Below are 10,631 nucleotides of genomic sequence, written 5' to 3'. Positions count from 1 at the left end.
GCCAATCAACATGCTTCTCTATCCCACTAGAGGGTGGTCTTGTCACCATCAAATTAGAAATGAAAACATAGGATGTGGAAAACCACTTGATCATAAAGCACATGTGCTATACTTCATCTTATGTGGTTCAGTTACTTGACCCCAATTAGCTTTTTCCAATGTCCTTTTCCATTCCATCCTCTACTTCTCTGGGTTTTTGTTTGTATTAATAGTTTTGTATTACATTTGTATGTGTAATGCACATACAGTTGTGAAAGTCTATGGAAAATTAAGAATACATACTTTTAACTTTAACCAAATTCTTGGTTCAAAATGAATACGGTGTCAAACATTAACATGTTGGGGAGGAGAGGGAAGTATTATCATTAACACAGTATAATGTTCCTTTTCAAAAACGCAGATGAAAAATTATGAATTTGTGGATGGGTTGAAAATAGTTCTGAATTATTAAAAAGGCTGAGTTATAGAATTCTGTGGTTCTAGAATTGTAGTTTTATTACTTTAAAAAGAAATCAAGTAAGTTCCAGTAAAGATGAAGTAAGAGAGTTGGATTTAATGACCCTCCCCTCCTGCTCCCCATACACACACTAAAAATTAATTAAACAAACATAAAATTGGGTAAATAGTGAAATAAAGAAAACCCATGGTTGCATTAGCTAAATGCTTACAGGTAGTTTCAAGAAGAACTCAAACAGAACCTACCATTCTCTCTAAGTTGAAGAGACTGAAATGAAAACTCAGGGAAGCTAAGGCACCTGTAATTTGTAGGGCAGGACACTACAAAGGAGGAAACTGCACTGAAAGATCTGCAGGGGAGTAGCCTTGGGGTTTAGGCTGAGTACTTATCTGTGCATGCACGAGTCAAAATGATCCAAAATGATCCAAAGCTAGAGGAAAAAACAACTAGAAAAGAGAAGGTAGAAAAATTCGCAGGATTCACACAAAGCTGAGAATAGTTTGTATTTCCACTGGAATGCTAAGGCTACTGTGACTAGACCTGCCTTAATAGTGTGGTTAAATTAGCTGTACATTAAAGCTGTACATTCACTAGTCCTGACTTACCAAAGCTTAAAAGGAAATCTGAAAGGAATCTGATTTCAAGTAATATAATTAACTGATAGGAAAAAGAGCCAACACTCTTTAAAGGAATAAAACAAAATCCAGCAGGCAACAATATAACATTCACAATATCTGCCATCCAATCACAAACTACCAAGGATCAAACAAACAAACAAACAAACAAAAAAACAAACTGGAAGTGTGACTGATAATGAGGAGAAAATTTAATCATTAGGAATATGCCAAGAAATGACAAATAAGGGAAACTAGCAGATGAGAATAAGTAGCTTTTATAACTATTCTTCTAATTTGTCCTAGTCTGTGATCTTATTAAAATACATGGGGTCATCAAGGGGCAAGGGGAGAAGGACTTACTAAAACAATGGACACAAGCAGAGTTATCAGGAATTTATCAGCCCAAAGTAAAATCTCCAGCTAAAGCAATCAATCATGAGGTATTGAGGTGTAACGGTTGAAGTAAGCAGGCTTAGGTAATTCCTATCTTCCACTACATGGACTTACTTCAGAGATATGTGTCTTTACTCTTACAGACCCTCCACGTGAAAGTCAGCATAGAACTTCCTTCTTGGAAAAATCAAGACGTTCTCACTCCCTTCTCCACTCTGTGCTCTACTAACATTTCCATCTATTGTTATCTTTATTCTCTGTATCCATTTGCAGACCATAGTTGCAAGTAATATAGCTTGGCATAATGGAAGTAAGTGATTTATTTTTTATTTACAAACTGAGAGATGAGGCCAATAGTAGGAAGGATGGAGATTTTAATAATTTTTTAAGTTTATTTGTTTATTTTGAGAAAGAGAGAGAGCATGAGCAGGGGAGGAACAGAGAAAGAGGGAGAGAGAATCTCAAGCAGGCTATGCACTGTCATCGCAGGGCCTAATGCAGGCCTCGATCTCACGAACCATGAGATCATGACCTGAGCAAAGATCAAGAGTCAGAGGCTTAACCAAATGAGCCACCCAGGTGCCCTGGAAGAATGGAAATTTAAGAAATACTCCAGTGATTGTGTTTTTCATGCGTATGATATCTCATTATATATTCAAAAGCTTCTTCCTCACACACACTTGATGAGGAGATTATCCAATGCATGTATACCACAGGTGGGTAAGAATCTTGGGGACCATTTTGGTGTAGTGTCAATCATGTGAAATGTTGGAAAACAATATGTACTGTATCAATACCGAGAATTTTTGCAGGAAATTCCTACAAATGACTTCACACAATCTGTAGTCATTAGTGTCTGTTTTCTTTCACACAATGTATCAGGTATTTGCATAATATTTAAAAAAAAACTTTTTTTAATGTTTATTTATTTTTCAGAGAGAGAGAGGCAGAGCACTAGCAGGGGAGGGAGAGAGAGAGAAGGAGACACAGAATATCAAGTAGGCTTCAGGCTCTGAGCTGTCAGCACAGCTGTAGGGCTCCAACCCATGAACTGTGAGATCATGACCTGAGCAGAAGTTGGACACTTAACTGACTGAGCCACCCAGGCGCCCCTCCATAATGTTTTTAATATTCATCCCTGTTGGGTTATATATCACTAGTTCCTTTATTTTCTCTGAGCAGCATTTTGTGTTTTCAGTGACAGGGCTCATATATATTTTGTTAAATTCATCCTTAAATATTTCATGATTTTATGGGTATTTTAATGGCATTTATGTTACCATTTTATTTTTAGTGCTACTGGTATATTGGCACATGACTGATTTTAGAGACATACCTTTTATCCTCCACTTTCCTCCTTCTTAAACCCACTTATTTAGTTTCAGTAGTTTCTTTGTGAATTTCTAGGGTATTCTGCTTATACCATCATAGTTTCTAAAAATAAAGACAATATACAAATCAAAACCACGATGAAATACCACCTCACACCTGTCAGAATGGGTAAAATGAACAGCTCAGGAAACAACAGATATTGGCAAGGATGTGGAGAAATGGGAACACTCTGGCACTGTTGGTGGGAATGCAAACCGGTGCAGCCCCAGCAATTGTGGTATTTATCCAAAGGATATAAAAACGCTGATTTGAAGTGGCAAATGAACCCCCAAGGATTATAGCAGTGCTATCAACAATAGCCAAATTATGGAAAGAGCCAAAATATGTTCATAAACTGATGAATTGATTAAGAAGATGTGGGATATATATAGATAGATCTATATATATGTACATAGATCTATATGTATCTATATCATCTATCTATCTACACAATGGAATACTACTCGGCAATGAAAAAGAATGAAATCTTGCCATTTGCAACAACATGGATGGAACTGGAGGGTATTATGCTAAGCCAAATAAGTCAGTGAAAGACAGATAACATATGGCTTCATGCATATGTGCAATTCGAGAAACTTAACAGATGGACATAGGGAATGAAAAATAAGGTTAAAACAGAGAGGGAGGCAGACCATAAGAGACTCTTAGATACAGAGAACAAACTGAGGGTTGATGGAGAGGGGGTTCCGTAGGGGTGGATTAAATGGGTGATGGAGATTAAGGAGGGCACTTTTCAGGATGAGCACTGGGTGTCATATAAGAGATGCAAGAGATGTATCACTGGGTTCTATGCCTGAAGTCAACACTACACTATGTGTTAACTAACCTGAAAACGAAACGAAACAAAAAATACCAAGATGATAATGTGAAAAATGGCAAAATAAAATTTAAATAAATAACTGAATGAATGAATGAATAAATGAATAAATAAAGCAACGTTACTTCTTCCTTTTCTTTTTTTTTTACTTTTTTTATTACTTCTTCCTTTTCTACCTGTGTCCCTTTTGATTCTCTTTCTTGCCTCATTACACTGAAAATGACCTCTAGTAAAATGTTAGTAGAAGTGACAAAAGAGGACACCCTTGATTCATTCCAACTATTAAAGGAGAAAGGAGTGTTTGGTGTTTGACCATTAAATATAATTTAGCTCTAGCTTTGCTGTAGAGGGCTTTTATCAGGTTGAGATAGATCTTTTCTTTCAATCTTATTTCAGTGAGACTTTCTTATTGTAATCAATCACCTACTACTGTAGTTAGTTATGTGAATCGATTTTGAAATGTTTAAAAAAACATGCCATCATATCATACGTAACCGACGCTGTAGTGATGTATCATCCTTTTATGTAATTGCCGGAGATCTAGCTTGCTTGTCCAGAGCTGTTTATAAGCACATGTATAAAAGTATTTGTCTCTTTGCTTATTTTAAAAATATACCTTAAATATGTACGTTTTCCCCAAGTAGTAATAGTTTTAAGTAACTGGTTACAATTAGCTACAATTGCAAGCAAATGCAATCCTTATGTGTAGAAAGGAGTGGTAGTGATGTATTCCATGTTGAGTTGGTTACCTTAGACATTTGCTTCAAGAGATAATGTCTAATCTGTTTTACCTGCTTTGCATGGCTTCGACAGCAAATGTCTTTAACACCAAGGAATCTATTATTGAACCTGCAGAATCAAAAGAATGTCTACTGAGAAATCACAGCTGTAGCTGATAATAAAACTATTGTGATTTCACTCTGACTTTAGTATTTTTGCAGGATGCTAGTTTTTCATAATCCATCTGAACTCGATAAATATTTTTTAAAGTTTTTTTTGTTTACTTCTTGGAAGGTTTGTCACCTTCTAACGTGGACCAACACAATGAGTCCCAATCATATTTGCTACTAAAGGCATACTTTTCTTTTTCTTTCTGCTAGCTGAGGTGAGGACAGATCGTTAGAACTGGTAAGTGGTCAGCATTATGCTTCTCTGTTAGGATAAGCTGGTAGACCTGTCCTTCATAATTTGTTCAAACATCTGGCTACCACTGTTAAATAGGTTAGGGAAGAACATACGGTTCTCATTTGAAACATTGCAAACATCATCATGATGGAGACTGTGAAATTTTAAGAAGGACCAACACTGTTTTGATTATAATCTCAGACAGAAAAAAAAAAAAAAGAAAAAAAGAAAATCAACCCTGAATGCTCAGCTAAGAATTCTAGCGTCTTAATTGTGTTGCTGTTTTGATTTTTATTTTAAAGAACAGACAATTAAGACAGAAAGGGAACTGTTGCCTCCCCCCCCCCCGCTTTCGAGATGAAATTATAACCAAAAATGAAAAGGAACAGAAAACTATGTACTGAAAAGAATTGTAAATTTATGAGCTTTTACTTTTAACAACATCTTTCCACTGAAATTCCAAAGTTATGTTTTCGTTCCAGAAATAATTCTATTGATTAGGAATAAAAGTGTGTGTGTGTTTTCTAATTACACTGCAGTAAAATAGCAGCCTTCTATCACTGATTAATCCAGATGCTGAAAATGTGTGTGTTGTATTTGACCATTTGCCAAAAAAGTCTGAGGCTACGTGAGCCAGCTGGCATAAGGTTGGAGGGTGGGAATCTCAGCTGATTAGAACTATGGCTGTGACATTTTCATAAACTCTACTTTCAAAATCCTGAGCAAAGGAAAACCCAACCTTTCTCCCAAACAATAATGGCCTCAGAAATGTTCAGCTCAAAATATCTCTTCTAATTCATATTACCTGCATTCCTCAAACAAGTCATTTACTTATAATTTTTCAAAAACCTGCTTAAGAGAAAAAACTTGCTACATTTTTAACACTTAAGAGGCCTCTGATAGTAATTTTGTCATATACCTCGTCTAAAAAACAGTGAAATGAAATTTAAAGGAACACAGCAAAGATATTCACGTCGAAAAGTTAATTCATTGCACTAACTTCATAATGTTGTTTTTTTTTTAAGAGAGACCAAAGCTAGTCAGAATTACTTATTTTTTTTTCACTTTCCCCACCAATTGAGTATTACACTTACTGGATTAGAATGAGAACCCAAGTTGCTAATGATCGAGAGAATCTCGCATTACTTTTACATCTCGGTTCCTGTGCGCGTGTAATTGTGTGTGTGTGTGTGTGTGTGTGTGTGTGTGTGTGTGTGTGCATGTATATGAGCCCACCAGGTGTCGATGCAGCCTGCCACGCTAACAAGTGTGTGTCATACTCTTTGATTTTTTTCACACCTGGTGCTCGCTACACAGCAACCTGTCTGACTGGCCATTTGAGTTATCTGAGAAGCTGTCAAAAGGCGGGGAAGATTTGGGAAGATTTCAAAAACCTGGCTAAGCTTGCCTTCTCAAGAATAATACTTTCTGACACTTTTATCCTCTATCCCAAACCTCAGATGTTTGATATTTTTTCTTTCCACCGCTTAAATGGGGATGACGAGAAGCCTAGGGGGAGCCTGGGCACTTCGTAAAAATCACCTAATGTTTCGACTTTCACTGAATTCTGAATATTTGTATTTTCAAATTATAAGGTGATGGATGGGACCTGGTCTCACTATAAACAGAATATAATGACACGTGGTTTTTGGTAGTGCACTTAAATGGATATTCCGCTGGATTCACATTTATTTTTACTTATGTTCCTTTAATAGGTAATAGGTACACGGTTTCAAAATCAAAAAGTATAAAGTGTATAAAGGAGAAAGTCTTCCTTCAGCCCCTGCCTCCCGTTTGGCCATGAGTACCCCAGACTCTTCACACCCATAGCTAAACATTGTTATAAATTGCACTGCATCTCCAGATTTAGCAGAAAAAAACCCAAAGTGCTCCTGATTCGTTTTAAATTTCAGGTACACAATGAACATGTTTTTAGTGTAAGCATTCTCCAAATATTGCATGGGATGCACATATACTAAAATAAAATCATTGTTTATCGCACATTAAAATTTAACCTAGTGCTCTATATTTTGTCTGGTGACCGTAATCTTTTCTGAAATTTTACACAAATGGAAGAAATATGCTTACGTATTTTGTCATTGCCCTCTGTCCTCTTCTTTTACATAAGTGGTAGCATACTTTATGTGCTGTTCTGCACCTGACTTAGAAAAAAATGTTGATTGATTTATTTATTTAGAGCATGAGCAGGGTACAGAGCAGAGAGAGAGAGGGAGAGAGAGAATCTCAAGCAGGCTCTGCACTGTCTTTGCAGATCCGGACGCAGGGCTCAATCTCGCCAACTGTGAGATCATGCCCTGAGCTGATACCAAGAGTCGGATGTTTAACTGACTGAGCCACCCAGATGCCCCTGCATCTGATTAAAAAACAAAAACAAAAACAAAAACAAACCAACAATACCTTTGAAGATTAGCCTATACAATAATTAAAAGAGATTTCTCATTGTATGTCAATATACTTTGATTGAAAAAGAGATCTCTCTTTGCTTACCTTAATTTATTTAACCAGACTCTTGTTGGTATCCTTACAGGTGAGTTTCTATATTTTGCTCTTATAAACAATATTACAATGCATAATCATTTCTTTAAAATTTGTCTTCAATATTTTTCCAGTTTCATTGAGATATAGTTGACATATAATGTATTAGTTTAAGGTGTGTAATGTAACATAATGATTACCTATATCTGTATCTATATATCTATAACTACATCTATCTACATCTTTATATATCTATATCTATCTATATATACGGTGAAAAGATTGCCACAATAAGTTTAGTTAACATCTGTCCCGCACATAGTAACAATTTTTTTTCTTGTGATGAAAACTTTCGAGTTACTCTATTAGCAACTTTCAAGTATACCATAGTCACCATGCTGTATATTTCATGCCCAGAACTTATTTATTTTATAACTGAAATTTATATCTTTTGACCACCTTCTCCCATTTCCTGCACCCTTCATCCCCTGCATCTGGCAACCACTAATCTGTTCCCTGTTTCTAGGAGTTTGGTTTTTTTTAAGGTTCCATATATAAGTGAGATCGTGCAGTATTTGTTTTTCTCTGTCTGACTTCTTTCACTTAGCAGAATGCCCTCAAGGTCCAACTGTGTTGTCACAAATGGTGTCCTTTCCTTGTGGCTGAGTAATATTCCATTATATATAACATATATGCTGTATATGCTATTATTTATTACATATTTATATATAACACATGCTAATATAATATAGCATTATTGTGTTATAACGTATGTTATGGCATAACATGCAATATATTAATATGTTTCATTTTATATATATCACATTTTTAAAATGTATTGTCTCCAATTAACGTGCACAAGTGTTCTTTTTCCTCCACTGCCTTATCAATACTTACCTTTGGACTTTTTGATAATAGCTATCCTAAGAGGTGGAGGCGATATCTCACTATGGTTTTGATCTGCATTTCCTTGCTGATTAGTGATGCTAAGCATCTTTGCAACTAATAGCCATTTGGGAAAAATGTCTACCCAGGTCCTTTACCCATTTTTTAATCAGGTTATTCGGGATTTGTGCTATTGAGTTGTGTGAATTCTTTATGTATTTTGGATACTAATCCCTTATCAGATATTTGCTTTGCAATTTTTTTCTTCTGTTCTATAGGTTTCTTTTCTATTTTGTTGGCTGTTTCCTCTACTGTGCAATTTTTTTTTAGTTTAATGTAGTCTGACATTTGTTTTTCCTTTTACTACCTATACTTTTGAATTTTTTTTTTAACGTTTATTTATTTTTAGACAAAGAGAGACAGAGCATGAACGGGGGAAGGGCAGGGAAAGAGGGAGACACAGAATCGGAAGCAGGCTCCAGGCTCTGAGCCATCAGCCCAGAGCCTGACGCGGGGCTCGAACTCACGGACTGCGAGATCATGACCCGGGTGAAGTTGGACGCTTAACCGACTGAGCCACCCAAGGCGCCCCAACTACTACCTATACTTTTGATGTCAAACCCCCCAAATTATTTTCAAGACCAATGTTGAGAAGCTTTTCCTCCTTTGTTTTCTTCTAGAAGTTGTATGGCTTCCATTCCTAATTAATTCCTTTTGAGTTTTTTTTTTTAGACGGTAAAATAATTCAATGTCATTATTTTACATGTGGATAGTCAGTTTCCCCAACACAACTTACCAAAGAGACTATCCTTTCCCTTTGTGTAATCTTAATACCATTTTAAAAACTCAGCTGCCTGTGCACTCATTACTTAACTTCTGGGGTCTTGTCTATGTTCCCTTGGTCTATGTTTGTTTTTAGGCCAGTGTCGTCCTGTTTTGATTACTATAGCTTTAAATATAGTTTAAAGTCGGGAAGTGGTATCTCCAGCTTTATTTTCCTTGGTCAAGATTGCTTTAGGTGTTTGTGTTAGCTATTGGGTGTTTCCAAACAAATTTCACAGTTGGTTTCTCTATTTCTGTGAAAAATACCACTGGAGTTTTGATAGAGCTTGCTTTGAATCAGTATAACACTTAGGGTAGTGTGAACATTTTAACAATATTAATTCCTTTAGTTTTCAGGGTATGACATCATGAGGCTTACATAAATACTTGTAAGGTGAGAACAAATTGAGTTTGAGGATAAAAGCTCAATGCTTTCATTCCCTCCCATTTTATGTTTTTGACATCACGATTTGCAGCTTTTTCCATTGTGTGTCCATTAAATTATTGTAGCTATACTTACTTTTACTTTTGCCTTATTATCTTTCTACTAGAGTTATTCCTGACTTATATACTACTATCGCAATAGCAGAATATTCTGAATTTGACTATATACTTGCTTTTATCAGTGAGTTTTATACTTCCATATGATTTTATTTTACTAGTTGGCATCCTCCCTTTTCAGTTTGAAGAATTCCCTTTAGCGTTTCTTGTAAGGCAATTATAGTGGTGGTAGGCTCCAGCTTTTCTTTGTATGGGGATGTCTATGAATTCTTCAATTCCAAAGAATACATTTTCAGGGTAAAATATTCTTGGTTGTTGGCTTTTTTCTTTAAGTCCTTTGCATATGTTATCCTACTCTTTCTAGACCCTCAAAGCTTCTGCTGAGAAATCTGCTTATAGCCTTATGTGTGTTCCTTCACGTGTGATGAGCTTTGTTTCTCTTGGTGCTTTCAAGATTCTCTCTTTGACTTTGATTTTTGGAAGTTTTATTATAATGTGTCTAGGTTAAGGTTTCCTTTAACGGAAACTGATTGGGCATCTTTTAACTTCACGACCTTCAATGTCCGTATCTTTCCCCATATTTGGGATTTTTTCAGCCATTATTTGTTTAAATCAGCTTTCTTTCCCATTCTCTGTCTTTTCCTTCTGTGGCTCCCATAACTTGAATATTGTTTCCTTTGATGGTTTCTCTTGAGTCCCTGGATACCTTCAAATGACCTCTTTGAGTTTGGTGGTTTTCTTCTGCTGGATTGAATCTGCTATTAAAGAGCTCTAATTTATTTTGTAGTTTGTTCCTTGTATTATTCAGCTCCAAAATTTCTGTTTAGTTCTTTGTCATATTTTCTCACTTCTTTGAACTTCTCGTTTTGTCCTTGTATTGTTTCCTTGATTTTATTAAATTGTGTTCTCTTGTAGCCTGCTGAGCTTCTGCAGAACAATTACTTTTAGTTCTTTGTCAGATAGTTCTTGGATCTCCCTTTTTTGGGATTAGTTACTGGAAGTTTATTGTATTAGTTTGATGGAGTCATGTCTCTCTGACTTTTCATGATCCCTATAGCCTTGCATAAGTGTCTGTGCATTTGAAGAAGAAGTCACCTCTTCCAGACTATACGGACTGACTTTAATA

The 10,631-nt window shown here is 35.9% G+C and overlaps 1 long non-coding RNA gene across 1 annotated transcript in view; it reads right to left on the bottom strand.

The window, feature by feature from the left end:
- Positions 1–2,802: 2,802 nt before the first annotated feature.
- Positions 2,803–10,631, bottom strand: part of LOC113601151 (uncharacterized) — a 28,641-nt gene continuing 20,812 nt past the window's right edge. Inside the window, exon 3 of the long non-coding RNA XR_008293349.1 lies at positions 2,803–2,901. This is a non-coding gene — a long non-coding RNA (uncharacterized LOC113601151). The remainder of the gene's footprint in view (positions 2,902–10,631) is intronic.

The sequence above is a fragment of the Acinonyx jubatus genome, chromosome A1 (genome assembly GCF_027475565.1).
Source record: "Acinonyx jubatus isolate Ajub_Pintada_27869175 chromosome A1, VMU_Ajub_asm_v1.0, whole genome shotgun sequence".
Classification (NCBI taxonomy): Eukaryota; Metazoa; Chordata; class Mammalia; order Carnivora; family Felidae; genus Acinonyx; species Acinonyx jubatus.
Note: the sequence above shows the minus strand (reverse complement) of the source record. Positions and strands in the feature narration are given on the sequence as shown.